Source organism: Palaemon carinicauda, chromosome 14 (genome assembly GCF_036898095.1).
Source record: "Palaemon carinicauda isolate YSFRI2023 chromosome 14, ASM3689809v2, whole genome shotgun sequence".
Classification (NCBI taxonomy): Eukaryota; Metazoa; Arthropoda; class Malacostraca; order Decapoda; family Palaemonidae; genus Palaemon; species Palaemon carinicauda.
In genome coordinates, this window is record NC_090738.1 from 28456153 (window position 1) to 28473737 (window position 17585).

At 35.5% G+C, this 17585-nt stretch overlaps 1 long non-coding RNA gene across 1 annotated transcript; it reads right to left on the bottom strand.

Moving 5' to 3' along the window:
- Positions 1 to 708: 708 nt before the first annotated feature.
- LOC137653143 (uncharacterized) lies at positions 709 to 11945 on the bottom strand. The gene is made up of 3 exons (XR_011046402.1): positions 11865 to 11945; positions 7368 to 7494; positions 709 to 1634 (listed from the first exon to the last, which is right to left on the bottom strand). It is a non-coding gene; the product is annotated as an uncharacterized lncRNA (long non-coding RNA).
- Between the last annotated feature and the right edge of the window lie 5640 nt (positions 11946 to 17585).

Sequence of the window (17585 nt, forward strand, 5' to 3'; positions counted from 1 at the left end):
TTCATTCCCATTTTTCACGGTCATACTTCATTGCAATCCCCCTTCAGTTCTAAATGTGTACCAAATAATTTTCCCATCAAGTTTAATTTTAATTTTGCTGCTCACTGGTAATGTATCTATTGTTGGAACCACCCTACTTTTGAGCACTGTCAAACAGTTTACTAGCAGTGTTTGAAAAGTCTTCAGCCTTGCCCACAAGTCTTTGCCTGGTGAACTAGTTATGACCATATAACTAGTTGACAGTCAAGATCTGGTAGTACTTTTTCCAGACCATACCTTTGGTTTTCAGATTCTGAAATCACTGCTCAATAATGTAATCCATCATTGTCTGTAAGTGTGCCCCCGTTGTGCAGAAAACTAAAAAATGAAAATCTGGGGCCAAGGAGACAAAAGGCCAAAATAATTTCCAAGTTACAGTTCAAAGTTGCTGAGCTACAGTATACCCTACCGGGAGATCACTCAAGTTTATCACCTTACGACTACTCATATGCCAGCAATTTTAAATGCCTATTAAATGTTCCAGTACCGATTAACCACATTCCAGGTTGAATTCTTAACAATATCTGTCAAGTTCTTTAAATATTAGCACATTTAAATATCCTATAAGAAATAGGTTTCATAAAATTTCGACCAACAGTACACCTATGTATTTGAATTCCAAAGTATCTTTTTTCTCTTATCTTATGGAACCCCAGTATACGGTATCACTTCATACTGAACCATAAAACAGCAGTTTTAAACAACCCCAATTTAAACACAAAATTAATTGCTAAGTGCATCAGTTGGATAACATCAAACGAGACTTAATAAATAAAAAGTTTACAACCATATGAGTGGCTAATACAAATTGTCCAAGATCAGGAATAAAAAAAAATCAAGAAGATTTAACAAAGTGCAGATGACTTTTTTCACTAAACTTTATGGCCAGAAGTTCCACTTTTACTTTAAGGTTCGGTCAAGATCAGTTACAATATTTATGACCAAGGCCTACAATTCAATTTATAGTCCCTCAATCTATTACTAAACCAGTATGAACTTGACCCAAGTCTTTAATTAAATTGACAAATTTTCCATGACTAATTTCTATAACTTTGTGGTACAAGAAAACAATAACGAAGGTAACTATCATATAAAAAATCATTACAGTTTCATAAATTCAGACAAAATCAAAATCAGATGATAATAAACAAATTTCACAACATTCCATATGTAATACAAACATTACCCTCCATCACCTTACTAAATTATAAAAAATTTGTGATAAAAATGGCCTACTTGCACTAAAATTTTATTCAGTTTTCTAAGCAATAAAACTAGTACAAAGTCAATCTTATTACGGAGAACCCACTTCACCTGCAAGACTGGTAAATTTTGTGTACTACCAAAACAGACTATGGATAAATTTCACACCAGTTCCCAAATCCGTAGCAAACAAGAAAATAGCAAAAAATTATAAATTTTTATAAATATGAAAAGAGCATCCTCAGTACAAATCAACCAAATCCAATACATGCTAATTCACCTTTTTTTATGGCGAACTTGCTCAGCCACCATTACTTGACTAGGTATATGCAGCTATCTTCTCTTGAAAGTTCCGCATTCCATCACCATTCTTCAATTCCAAGCTTCTAAACCTGCAAATAGAATACAAAATTAATAAGTTTATTACTTTTGACAATGCAGGCAACCAAATTAAAAAGGTAACAAGGCTATATTTATAACTAAAATGCAAAATAAAAGATCTACCAGTGAATAAGCAAGTAAACCTATATGATTCTCATATTTGCTTTATAAACAAATTTGAACATACCAAAGCTAATTTGCCTTTTTAAAACTTTCAGACAAAAGAATCTATTGCAGTAAATAACATTGGATATTGAATATAATAAGAGTTGAATCGTTAGTCATTTTAAAAACAAATGTCTTTAAACTATAATCCTGAGATCTTTAATTGGAGTTTGAAGAGCAACTGAAACACTACAATGGAAAGATTAAGACGAGATGTCAACAATAACTGGTGGTGAAGAAGCCTCATCCCTTCTGCCAGCAGGCTTACACCTAGGTTGGTGAAAGTCCTTGATACCAAATTGGCTGGATAAGATCCCAGGATGGCTACGCTTGAACCTTGCAAACCAGGGTCAAAAGCACCATCAAGTTCATGGCACATGCAACTAAGGCTGTTGCACAAGTAAAGTTATTAGTCTAAGTCAGGCATATACAATTCAATGGGTTTCTTATATATTCATCCTCTCCCACTTAGTAAGATGGTTGAAATAGATCTTAACTGCTATAAATGCTAGTTACATGGAGTTCACCTGCACCCACGTCCATACAACTCCAGAGGATACCAACAGTTATGCCCAAGAGATGAAGAGGAAAAACTGGCCCAGTGCTCCCTCTCATCCTAGACTTGCACAATCGTCTTTGAAGTGATACTCTGTCCTGTAAAGCAGATAGTTACTAAATGACACCATACTTGCTGAGCAGCAATCGCAGTATCCAGAAAATAATCCAGACTGCATTCCCGTAGATAATTAGCAGTAAACCTTGTTAAATATTCAAAACACCACTGCCTAAAACATGAGCTACCTAGTGATTTTCCTTTAAGGCTAGAGTAGCATAAACTCCTGTTGTCACAGAAATGTGCTTTAACTAATGAGTATGGGGATCTAGGGAGTAAATTCACACAAACCTGTCTCAGAACCTGCCCCTTGGCTGACTGATACCCACCGCCGAGAGGCGCTCCCTTCATGTAGGTATGACAAGGTGGATTAAGAGACCAAGAAATATTCCTTCAACATCACCAATCACAGAAGATGGCACATGCCGAAAGATTGAAGTTTCTGGACTAGTCCTGTGCCAGCTCGGCAAAAAGCCTCTTGTTCAATGTGTTGAATAACTTCCACCCGTTAAGAGTGACCAATGACAACCTCAGCAGGTGGGGCTGATAAAATGTTATGAAAAGATGTTATCGAGTCTACGAATATAAACCAAGGTACAGGTACCATACCATTCTGCTAGATTGATTTTTATGAAATTTTGTCCCGAAGCCAAACGCCAGAGCCGCAAGGACCATTCTGCTAGAGACAATTGTTCCTAGTCAACTACAGTTCTTTAGCACCCTTTGAAAAATGGCTAGAGTGGAAAAGCACACATCTAGGCTGTTGTGTTGGAATGCGTTCGTAAACGCTGCTCTCAGGTTTAGCACTGGTGAACAATAAGCTATTTATTGTTGAGGCTCGTGGCAAATTTTTCTTTAGTCAGGGGACCCCACAAGTCAACCTTGTTGCTACTAAGTGATGTAATAACCATACTATCTGACCCTGGCAACTCTACTTCACTACAACAATCCTTTTGCCAAGCATGAATCTAGAGATTATCACTGCATTGTGAACTGCCCAGTTCAGTACTGCACCAACAATCAACCATTGTACCGACATTAATTTGAGCAACAGTAGTTTAACAAGGCTAGATACACTGCCTTAACAGAATATGGATGAGAAGAACTTTTGGAGTCCCTTGTCCTGATGCTAGACTCGACCTCTCAAGAATCTGTAGATCTCAAATGAAACACTTAAGAGAGACTAAACTAATCCACCAATCACCAAAGTAGGTTGGATCTAATGCCTTCATCGAAAGGGAAAAATGGTCCGACCATTGTCGTTTTAGGAAATACTACAATGACTGTAGGAAGACTAACATGTGGGTGAGGAACAAGATTCCACAGTCAGGAGGCATAGTAGCTGTAGCCATTTTTGTCCTGGTAACTGATGAAGGGATAAGCCTCTTTCCTGAATCTGATTTCTGTCTTGTGATTGATAAATTTTCCCTACTACCAAGTGTCCATGCCCATGTAAGAATTTTTTGCTCTGGTAAAAAGGAAACTTCTCTAGATTTATAATCCCCAGATCACGACAAAGTGAGAGGAACTTAAGATGACAAAGTTTGAAAGTCAGCCAGTATTAACTAGTTATATCAAGTACCAAGTCAGACTACTGTTAGCACAGGCGCATGTACACTAACATGAACACCAAAGTGAATACCTCAGGGATGTGGAAAACTGAGCAAAGCACTTAACTGTTAAGTCTATTCCCTAGGACAAAGCACAGACTTTCTTAAAGAAAGATTTATTGGGATATCAAAATGTCAATCAAGATATAGCAAAATCTCTAATCTTCCTCAAGGCGGGTGATTTGAGTTTCAATCCTGGGTAGAGTGGTTGATGAACTCAGTCAGGCCAGAGGACTACTACTGGTCTAGTCACACAAAGACCTTTGTGACCAAATAAAGACTACTAAAGCCCAGAGACTTATTTAGCAGGCCTTTCAGCAGTATAACCTGCACTTCTGACAGAAGGGCAAGGTCTTTCCCCCTTCCTGAGTGATTGTAATATCAAATCTTATATGTTAGCATGAGGGGAGGGGATGAGCTGGTGAGGGCGGTGGTATCAGATTTTAAGAATGTCCATATATAGGTGTCCTGTGAAACTTCCACCTCATGAATTTCCAAGGGCATCCACCGGTGGAGGATTGAGTGCCTCCTCTTACCTCTCCCTTTGCAATTTGTCTTGTCCCCTTCATTCACAAAACCTTACTAGGATCAGAAGGCTTGAGACTGCTGTGGGATAGTTGTGTGGTTATGTCTACTCTTCTCCAGCCAATTGGCTAGTCTGGAAGATAGCCTAGATACATGACCCAGTATGGTTATTGAAAGCAGAAAGCAAAGGCCTAAAAGATACCACTATTGAGTGAAACCCAATTTATTCTCTATCAGCTGTGTTCTACCTATTAAGTTTCCAAGAACTGACCTTGCCAATTAATTCCCATATCTCAAAACTAATCTGGTATACTTGCGTCACGAACTTAAGAGGCTACATCACCTTGAAATAATAGTTTGACACCTAGTTCACTACATGGAGAACCAAAAATTAGAGCTTTCACCTCAATGAAGACTCATCTGCCTTTTCTCTACATCGAAGCAAGAGTTAGAAGTGAAGCATCCCACTGTACCTGACCAGTAGTCTAATCACAGGTGCAGCTTCCATGCTCTAAGCCTCCAGCTGCAACATATGTTCAAACGCAAATTAATGGAGCCAAAGTAGACTGCAGTCCAGAGGCAAATGAGAAAGTCTATGCTATGTAATAGCACCTCTACCTCTGAAAAGCCAGAGGAACGATTTTGGAAGGTTTGCCTACTTTCAGCAAATATTTGAGCAGATAATTGCCTATTGACCTTTCCTAATGCCTACGCTAGTTTTGACTAAGGGGATGTCTGGTTAGTTCCGAACCTTTGGGAGTGCAGCAGGTTATTATAAAGCTGCCTTGAATTTAATCAGTGGTCTAAGGGCTTCACCAAAACACTACCCTCTTGCTTAAGGCCAGGACGTAATAGGAAACGCCATGCTATCTGGAAGACATGCTTGCAGCAACCCTCTTGACTGGGAGTTCCTCGGGAGAGAGGATGCTCCTGTTTAGAAATATGGGTGGCTTCCAGTCCCTCTTTATGAACAATACCTGGTCAGCGCCAAAAAGGTTCTGGTATTAAAATTTCTCCACCTTATTTAGTTAAAAGTGTCACAGGAAATAGAGCCCTTTATTGAGGACATTGTCAACTATGAAGTGAAAGGAGGGAGAATCTATTCTACATTAATATATATGATAGTCAGCTGATCATTTGCCTCTGTCTATGGTCCCTTTTGGATCCCTCTCTCATTCACTCCTGAAGGCTAGGATACTTAGCATTAATGAAAGGCAAGGGAAAAAGCCCTTCTACCAGTTGAGTGCACTCATTTCTGCGAAAACTACTAGCCAGTGTATAAACAGTGCACAAATGTTTGGGGAATCAAGTTCAAATAATTAGCCTCACAAACTGGCAAACCAAGGACTAAAGTTTGCCTTACTCTGCTCATCAGATAAGCTTAGCTTTGATGAGGAAAAACTATCTTCAGATCTAATCAGGGTGACTAATGTGCAAAGGAGCTTTAAAGGAATACATGACTTGGGGAAGCACTCGTGCCTGCCAGTGAAGGAACTTGTGTGTGCAAAGAAGGGAGCACAAACATGAGATTGCTGAAGATAAGACCCAAGTATAATATTTTGCACTATGAAGTTCTTGCATAAGAATGTACTCTAGTAAACAGGCAAGATTGTGAGCAATCAATTACTGGCAGGTTAGATGAGACATGGAAGATTGTAAACAGTTATGGTTGTGGCATCCAATCACATTGATTGCGAGAATGGGGTAGCACTTTCCTAGATTTATGCAATAATGAACAAACTAGGTGAAGAGCGTAATAAGATAAAGCAAATCTCTCCAACGTGGAGAGAAATCATAGGAGCGACAACTTTCAATCAGTGTTACATAGCGACAACTTTCAATCAGTGTTACATAAAGGACTAAATAGGGGAAATGGAAGGGCAGTAGCCCAGTTTCATCACAACAGTAATGTGTACGAAGTAAACCAAGTACTCAAAGCACACTTAAAGGTACTAATAGACCCTTACACGATTAATTGCCCTCTGTACATTAAGCTAAATTAGTAGGTCACTTTGTGCAACTTTCTGGGGAGGGAACAGAGGAGTGGGCACTGCTAGCAAGCAGAGTGCCAAGGCGAGAGGTTCAAACCAGTAATATTGTCACTACTAGCATGCTGTGTGCAAAGGCAAGCGGTTCAGTTGAGCCTAATTGTCAAAGCTGTCATTGTACATGCCCTAGGTGCATATGTAGTAAGTGTGCTAAGCATAGAAAATTTTTTTTAAGTCTTCCAATCTAGTCTGAAGGTCACATTCAAAGCAACAGATTCTTTGGTAAAGATTTTGAATCTTAATCCCCTGCATGCAGACAATGCTCACGAATTCATATATCATCCATAGGACTACGGTCTTACAGAAATTTTCCCTCAATGCAGTCTGAACTAAAGGGTTTGACAAGCAGGGAGGTCGGACTCAAATGTGGAATATCACCCAGACACTAGTTCAGACCCAATGTTAAGTGTCACAGGAGAATGTTTAGGCCCCTTGAAAGTATTAAATCCAAAGGCATAGCAGGCATACCAGTGTTGTCTTTGGGAACAAGAGAATTGAAGGGTTGAAGAAAATTTTAAAAGCAAAGTTTAAAGAGCAGATAAACTTAACGGCAGAAATCAAGAGACTATCAAAGGACTCCCCGCCACTGGCCGATAACCAGTCTCACACAGACAACTGCAGAGTTCCAGCCGTGCTTTAATCAAACTAAAATTAAAGGAAAAAGGATTATACTAGTGTAAGAATTTTTTCATAGAATAAGGTCAATTCACTTAGAAGCTAGTTATGTTATAAGGCTATCTACCCTCATTTACATTAGTTTACTGTAGATAATGTGAGGTTCACCTACTAATCCAGAAAAGCACAGCAGCATTCAAGTAAGACCTTCCCAATTTGTTGCAGGGAAACTAGTCACCAACAGTCCATGTTTAACTTCACAAATACTGCACGTTGGATGAACTAATCTAGAATCCTGAAAAATAAATTACTTTTATCAATATCTTAATAAACTACTTTCAAGTAATTAGTACTTTTCCTTAGCTCTACAAACCCAAGTCCTTTAATTGGAGTGACTTGGTAAAGCTGGAAAAATTCTTTAAAATCATAAATTGTATACAGTAGTTATCAGCAGGTGAAAGGAAGCTCATACATCACCGAGGGGCCATGAGTAACCAAGTGTTTGCTGTGTGGATGAGGCAGGTACATTAGTTTAACTAAAAGACTAATTAGTCGAGTGGTAAGACTGCTACTACATACATCCCTTGCAGAGTATAACTGGCCCCCCTGCAGGTTGGACAATGGAGATCAAAATCAGACCCTAAAAGATCCTACACATTACTTAAACTACTATCAGTAACTAAAGCAGATCTGCATGCCTACCTTCAGATTCTCCATCTCAATGTTTCCAATCCAGAGAATTTATATTAATTCAGTTAACTTAGGTATCGTCACCAAGAGTACGTACATAAACTGCTGCTGAAATCAGTGACTGAGCCAGCAAGGGAGCCAACTAATGTTCAACCACTAATATCTAATGTTACCAGAGCATTTTTCAGCTTAACTGAAATCACTCCAACTGAAGGATTTTAGATTTATATTTGTGAGAAAATTATTTTGAAGTATTGTGCTATATTGTAATGTAACTAGAACATGAGAATCTATTGATGGCCTAATATTGACAGTTGGGAAATTTGTGAGCCTGCAGCATCAGTTTGGAAAGCTTATAATCAAGCAATATTACGCCAGTGTGAAGCCAAAGGCTAAGGTGCCATGGCAGCTAGAGGCTAATGGGTAAGTTGTAAAGTTCCTTTACCACTGCCTACAATGCACAGCTTTATATATTTGTGGCACTACCGCCCTCTAAAGCAAAATTAAAATTATCCAATTACCTTTCATAAAGATTAATATTACAATAGATTTTAACGGTATTTGTTTACAATATTATGCTCTCCATTTACTCCCAAATTATGCGGTCCTGCAGCTATCCTCTTGTACAATAATTAGGAGGTTCTTCAAATGCTGGGAAAAAAAACCAAAAGTGTGTTGGGTAAGGATGGAGGGTTTATAAAAAAAAGCTTTGTTTCCTCATTAAACGACCTGGAACAGACATAACAAATACCAAACATAAGTTTGTGATGCCAGCGTACATTTCACATACTGTATATTCAAAATATTTACTAAATTGAAAAATTGCTCAAAAGTGTCACTTTGTGAATTTTATATTTTATGGACAAGTAATTAGACCATTTATAATTTAGTATATATTTTGAATATATATCAAATGTATGCCTACATCACAAATTTCTGTTTGGTTGACTATGTTGATGTCACTGTCAGTTCCAAGTCATTTGGTAAGGAAACCAACTTTTTCATAACCCCTCCCCCTTGCTCAACATATCTTGCCATTATTTGCTTTCCCAGCATTTAAAGAACCTCCTGATTACTATACAAGATGATAGCTACATGACTGTATAATTTTCGAGTGAATGGAGCGCGTATTCTTTTAAACAAATGCCATTTTAACTATGATTAAGTTACACTATTTGTTAGATTTAAGTGATAGGACATACCTTATGTCCTTAACTAAAATCTGCATTACACATTTAAGCACCAGAAAAAAATTAAAAAACATGTTACTTTAAATTAAAAAATTTCCAATAGATAAATTAAGATAAGTACTTTCTAATATTTAAAATATGTACAATAGTTAATTCTAGAACAGAGCAATATCAGGATATTTGAACTCTGCTTTTTCAAACAACTCTGAATCACTACTGGCCGAAACCTCTTAACTATCCATGAGAATTTAATTAAAATGCCATTTTGCTCCTTTTTGTCTTCCGAGAAGAGGCCATAGGAGCCTCTTAACACTTAATGAAGAAAAACTGATAGCTAGTACTTCTGTCATAAGTTACTTGCACGAAAAAAAGGGCCCAGCGTTTTACATTTTTTTTTTTTAATATTGCAATAGACTAATCACAGCTCTTATTTTATCACAATGATAAAGGTTAGGATAGACACTTGTGATATATATTTAGTCTAACATTGGGAAATGGTTCCCAAGTCCATGTTTGAACAGAGGCTGTTGCGCAAGCTACATCTCGCCCACTATACTGTATTCACACCCTTTAGTGCATAATTAAACCAAGACCTATAATAATGCCCATGTTCCACTTGCCAAACATAGGAGCGATGAGAAATTGTAAATTGCTGGCAGAGAGCTTCAGTATGAGCAAAACTCAAATAAACTAAGTAAAATTAGAAAAAAATTCAAAACACAGCCCACGTGTAACGCACAGCGAAAATCATGTTCTGGGAGCAGGACAGGGACAATGAGAAAACTTATCTGCGAGTGAAGCAGGCTATGGCATATCAAAATCCAATTATGGTCAATTTGACACACGAACATCCAGTTAAAGTTACTAGGTATTTGAAGTACTGGTAAATAAGCTCAGCTACGTATTTGTAGTACAAATATACACTGCTACGAACTACCCTAGAAAATGGGATTGAAAAGTTTTCTAGGCATCCAAAGTCCCGCTAAACAAAATTTATCAATTAATAATTACTACTGCGTTTTGCTTAAGAACTTTTACTTCAGATTACCTAATGATTATGACTGGTGGTGACAAAATTTAAAATGGATATATTTTAAGTTTCACAAATTTCATAAAAATAAAGTGATGCACAGTATATTTAAAGATACTTCAAACGTAATTCATTATACCTAGCACAAACCAATAGCTTTACAGACATAGTAGCCTGCCTACCCACCACAACTTAAAAACTTGTACCATTAATAGGTAAAAGTAAATTTTCACCCAAAACTAAGATTTATATAAAAAAAAATATTTTCTTAGCTTTGTGTGTTATCAGTGAATGATACTTTCTACCGCAAATTAACATTTAAGATAAAGGCAACTCCCCCCCCCCCCACCATTAACTACACTGGGTTCTACAGCGAGTTGAGGATTGATGGGTGGGAAAATAAATTTTAAAGAGAAGCTAGCTAACAAACATATCACAACCTAGGAATTAATGAAAGATTGTTTATCTGGCATAGTAACTACCTAACCTAAAAGAAAGCTTTAAAGAAACTCTAGCCTAAGCACACCCACCTACATTATGAGAAAACTACATGAGAAACTGTAGCCTAAGCAACCACCTAACCAAGATGTCCGGCCTACTTATAACGAGCTCCCTATGCTCTATAAACTTAAAAGTGGAAAACACTACAAAGAAACACGTGGTTGCTCTGGGGACCAACAATTTTTTTTTGAAGCACTAAATATTTGCGGACACATTTATTACTTCTGGAGTCTAATGAAAACTTCCAATAACCTCAAAATATGAGACTTCACAACTACGATGCTGAACTGAATCTATGACAGTCAACTGAATTTTTTTGGACTTAAATTTCAAATTCAGATAATTGGATAATATTCAAACATGAGAAACCAACCTTGTTACGGCATATTTACCGTACTCAAAATATATAAAAGCACAGTACGATCAGATTTTTTTCAAGCGCATTGACAAAATTCGACAAAACCATCAGGGGAGAAACTGATATGGTAGCATGACCATCCTTGTGATAACTACGGTACAACATTTATCAGCAATGCCCTTGAAGACTGTACAATTATCAGCAATGCCCTTGTTAAGATCGAAACTCAAAAATTACACTTCATACATAAATCTTAATACGGAGTTTATTGCACTTTCATATTTGTACCCATTATTTCATGAAAATCAGTTTACCTACACTAAATTTGAGATAAAGAGTATCATGAAAACCGATTGCTTTTTTTTTTTAAGTTTACCTTGGTAACTGCTTTGAAACAGGAATAATACTAATAAAATTAAAGTAAAATTGTTTATCAACCATAGTTACCATATAGCCTACCACTTTAGCAGAATAGGATGAGAAGCTCTTAGACCACAACTGGTTTCTCTAAAGCAGTACCGTGCAATATTAATGCTTATGTAAAAACATTAACACTGCCTAGTTGCACTTCATGAACTTGTGATAAGTATATATTCGAGCCTAAGTAAATATTCGTTAAATAACACAAATAAAACTAGTTCCTCTTAAGAAAATATCACTTCAATATCAAAGGTAACTAACAGTTTTAAACAAATATTCTAAGAACGCAAACAGTACCATAAATATCACAGGCTTCAACAACTGGTTATAAACCTTCAAGCACTTAAGCTACAGCGACAAAGTTAAGAAAATTTTAAAAACCTTACTACGACTTCAGTATACTACGGATCAAGCAATAACACTATAACAATCATAAGTACTGCCTACATTAATATAAACAATATTTTCAATCATACCTTACTTAAAACGGAACCAAATCGATCCTATATACACACGCAAAATGTTGTACCTTTCACTAACACAATCTACTCACAAACTATTAATACTGCCTACTGACAGCTTACACACCAACGAAGATTTTGCGCTGAAGAGCCAAGGATCATGAAAGGTGGATGGAAACTACTCTGAACCAAGGACTCCTACGGCGATTGCCGAACTACCGGTAGATGGCAGCAATAGTGAAGTATCCTCTCCAGAGGCAAATTGTACATTTAATCTGATAGATTGATGCTAATTGTGCTTATTACTGGTAAATAAAGAATATATATATATATATATATATATATATATATATATATATATATATATATATATATATATATATATATATAAACTGACTAAAATAAATGTTTCAATCAATTTCTTCGTTTAAGAAAATTCAGTATTAAGGAATTTCGGTGGAAGTTGAAAGTAAAATTATTTTCGCGATGGAAAAAAAAATGCCCGAGAACTGAAAGGAACACAGACCATATTGTAAAAACAACATTGTTTCCTAAATGCTTATATTAAAAATTACTCTTTGGTAAAATGTAAAACTTTGTTAAATAAATGTTTTATACTCACAACGTGGTAAGTTTTATGACTGTGCATTACGATTTACATTAATTCTTGGTATCTTGGATGGAACATTTTTTCCTAAGGTTATTTTATAATAAGTTTGCTATACGAATAATATTTACTTAGGACCACAAATTTCAATCTAATTTGAGTATGGGCAGTTGAAGTGAATAAAAATGATTTAGCTCAGATGTAAATTTAGTACTGTTTATTAAAATGCAGCTTCCTTGTATTTCGCAAAATAAAAACCAAAACATCGGAGAGCATTTTGGTCATGATTCCAATTGCGAATTCATTCATCGCTGAGTGGTGAGAAAATAGCCCACTGAGGAAAGGATACAAGGAAAAATAAAATATTCTAAGAACAGTAACAGCATTAAAATAAATGTTTCCTATATAAACTATAAAAACTTTAACAAAACAAGATGAAGACAAATTAGAAAGAATAGTGTGCCCGAGTGTACCCTCAAGCAAGAGAGCTCTAACCCAAGAGACAGTGGAAGACCATGGTACAGGGGTTATGACACTACCCAAGACTAGAGAACAATGGTTTGATTTTGGAGTGTCCATCAATTAATCATTCATTTGCTCTTTTTTAAACGGACCAATTATTATAGATACATATCTGTCGAGATGATATCAAATGCGCACAAGCATTTGGAACTGCAATTAAGCATGTGCAACTTCGGTTAAGCGAAGGTTTTGGAACAAAATGGGATTTTTCTAAATTACCATAAGATTACAGTCGAGCATTGTTGCTAAAGTGATGATACACAGGTAAAAGCAATTTGCATAATTGACGTTGGTTTTTTTCACAAATACTTGTACCATACACTGTTAAAAAACCTAGTTCTAATCGGAAATTCTTCGTAAAAATATACAGTTCTCAGCCGTATTTCAGTAATACAGGCGACCCTAATTTTTACTTTTACTTTGTTAGTATCTTTATGGGTTGGTGACCGTAATACAAGGTCAACATATCCGTTTTTAAAACGTTAAATGCCGGGCCAAATTCATTCAAGGACTTTTTTTTTTTTTCCTTTTTTTTTTTTGCGGCAAAGTTAGATGTATAAAATGGGTCGTGGTTTTCTTAATAACGCAAAATTAAAATGATGCATGTCTAATTTGATGATCCACGAGCTAAAACCATGAGACATTAATCAAGCAAATATGACATCAGTTTAACACCAACGTTCATTACCATGCGCGTTGCTGCAAAATTGACAAAATGCATGCCTTAGTTGATGTCACATGAGCCAAAAGCACATAGGACATTAATTAAGAAAATTTGACTTTAGCACTAATGTTAATTACTGTGTATTGAATAAATGTTTGTTTTGATTTTTTTAATTGTCGTAAAATTGAAGTCATGCATGTCTGTTCAGGCGATTTTACTCAACCTAAAGCAATTGAAACAAAAGTTAAGCAACTATGACTGCAGTATTACCACCACTGCTTGTGTTTGATAAGGGTATAATTTTCTTCTTGAATTAATTGGCTTTGAATTATCGTTAAGCAATTCTGAGATATAAAAAGTTTGTTGAACTTCAATTAAGTAGAAATTACTACAATTTATCATCATTTGTGACTACAACGATGACATAGAATGGCCTGTGTAAAGATGTCAAAAATGCCGCGATGCAATTACATAGTGTCATTAGTGATAGTAATACTTGCTATCGTAAAATGTCTAGTTAGCTGACGGAGTTGTTTACGCGTTGAAAGTTGCAATGACCTAATTCTAAACTATACTTCCATACCAAAAATAAAATTTTTGAAAATATAATGCAAACACACCATTAATGTGATACAATTGGTTTTATTTTGAATTTATTATTGTTAATACAAAGACGTTCATCATTAACTCTGCTGCTTGAGGTTTTCGTCTTTCTTAAAAAGGTACAGTTGGCTTCACTAATTCCGGTACACTGACGTATCCTTAGCTTCCCGTGAAGTTTACTGGAATTAATGAAGCCAACTATACAAGACAATGCTTAGCTTCGAATATTTAAGATTTTCATCTGCTTTGGGGATAAGCATATTAGGTTTCTCCCTCAGAGGATGAGATGTCCACAGTGTTTTTAGTTTGTCACTAATTGATTGATTGATTAAAAGTTTTCAGGCATCCTACTAAGTATTCTGAAAGAAGACCCTGCTCCGACGGTCAAATATCTTTTGCACGAGTATAGTCAAATCATGACATACAGATTCTTCGTTAACTTTAATTAGTATACATTGATGCATTTCTGGTCTACGCTATATAATTATTTATGAATATATGGGTATCAAAATACTATCACTTTGAAAAAGCCTAGAAAAATCTAATGAAAACAAAAGAATCTAGAATTTCAGGAGCAATTTATTTCCGATACGTTTATGATAGTTTTTCTTTTTGTGGATAAGATTCTTGTTCCAATTTGAATAGATAGTGTTGAATTTACACAACTGCAGGTATTCTGGGTATGACAAAGTTTCTCGGAATACGTATTCTGGGTATGACAAAGTTTCTCGGAATACGTATTCTGGGTATGACAAAGTTTCTCGGCAGTAAAAAGTAATTTCTCTAAGGCATTTAAGCTTTCTCTTATATATGAACGGCAAGGTGACATTCGCCGGCAACAGATCCTTAAATCTTCACTGATATCTATTAAAAGTCGATTATCAAGTGAGACTGAGGTAATGGATATTGTAAATCAGACGTATGCAAATCTCTTCATCCATTCTCAATATACTAGTGTACGCGACCCGTCAAAAAGACGGCTAAATATTTAGATAGATATGCACAAGCGCAGGCACAAAGAGAGTGTTGATATCCTTCTCATTTTAAGTTTCATGGCAAACTTGCTCGAAAGTCTATCGAAATTGCTAAATTATTTTCAAATGATGAGATACATGGGCCTTTAAATATCTTGTTTTACTTATTGTTAGTTTAAATCATGTACGCTTGCACATGAACGCAATATATCTATATATGTATATATATATATATATATATATATATATATATATATATATATACATTTATATATATATATATATATATATATATATATATATATATATATATATATATATATATATATATATATATGTATGTATATACGGTAGTCAATGTATACACAAATAAATGGAGTTGTATACTCTCGATATATGAAAAATAGCCTCCCTTCTAATATTCTTGTTGCCGATATTTGAGAAATTCCAAGAAATATTTTATATATATATATGTATATATATATATACACACATATATATACTGTATATATATATATGTATACATATATATACTGTATATATATATATATATATATATATATATATATATATATATTTATATATATATATATATATATATACGGTAGTCAATGTATACACAAATAAATGGAGTTGTATACTCTCGATATATGAAAAATAACCTCCGTTTTAATATTCTTGTTTCCGATTATTGAGAAATTCCATGAAATATTATATATATATATATATATATATATATATACAGTATATATATATGTATATATATGTATATATATACAGTATATATATATATATATATATATATATATATATATATATATATATACTGTATATATAACATTTCTTGGAATTTCTCGAATATCGGCAACAAGAATATTAAAACGGAGGTTATTTTTCATATATCGAGAGTATACAACTCCATTTATTTGTGTATACATTGACTACCGTAATTAGTTGCAAAAATGAGAGAAATATTTTGTTTAATTCTAGATAAGTTCAATTCAAGCTAACTGCGTTATTGCTTGAGTTTTCCACTGACGCATCTAAAAGGTCTGTATTTCTCAACTACCGGATTCTCTAATGTCTCATTTAAGAGAATGGGGTTTATTTCCACTTGCATTGTCAGGTACAATTGGAGGCCATAGCGGTTAACCTATCAAAAAGGAAATGATAAAAAAAGTTAATAAATAGCTCCCAAGTTCACAACCCCTTTTGTGCGAAGGTCAGAAGTTCCATCACGAGATTACATCGGGGCGATAGAGAAGTCAAAATGTTCCAATGATCATTAATAACAGAAACAGAACATTATAAACCAAAGGAACAACCTCTCTCTCTCTCTCTCTCTCTCTCTCTCTCTCTCTCTCTCTCTCTCTCTCTCGAAGACTAAGGGGACAATTAATAGAGGCATACAAAATTCTTAAGGAATGACAAATGTAGATTACGACAATCTACTCACGTTTAGCACAAATCAGTCCAGAGTTAACGGATACAAACTGGAATTGAAAAGATACGTCACCGCTCAATGTGGCAATTTCTCTACATGGAAAATTGCAAATACTTGGAATAGACTTCCAGCGGTTGTAGTAAACAGTAACACGGTAAACGAGTTCAAGATTAAGTTAGACAAGATCATAACAACTCTCTAAACGTTCAAACCAAATCGCTCTACCAAAGAGCAAATGGAGTCTCCGCGGACGGACTAAAAAGTCTTTGAGATCCCAAATCCTTGTAACTCTCTCTCTCTCTCTCTCTCTCTCTCTCTCTCTCTCTCTCTCTCTCTCTCCTCTCTCTCTCTCTCTCTCTCTCTCTCTCTTCTGTATCTTTCTGCGATTATCAGCAGGATGCAGGACAAAGCAACCTTTGATTTCGAGTGCGATCCATTCTGTAGATTTATAAGTCTTTATTCCGAACCTACCACCGAGCCTTCAATTCAAGAGATATTCATCGCTGCAAGAGACCAATAGCAGGAGTCAAAGCTTCGGCAATAATGGCGTTCTAGAAAAGTACGACCAATCTACCTCGCCTCTTATCTGCTTCATATTTCCCATTCCCTACTCCAAATAACACACATATCTCCATCTGCTATCCCACAAACAAACAAACAAAAATACAACTTCCTATTTCACTGTAGGACCTCAAAAACCCTATCCCTTTTTTGAGATTTTGGGGTTAATTAAATGTGCCGTAAAACATTGTATCTGCAATCAAGAAAACAAATTGCTCCGGTGGTTTCGATTCGTTATAAACTGGTGCAAATATTTTTCTTAATTGTATTGTAAGTTAAGTTTTTGTTATTCAACGCCCCGCTTTTCAAGGAATAAATGAGAAATTGTAATTATTTCTCATGAAGACCCGGTCAGTGTAAC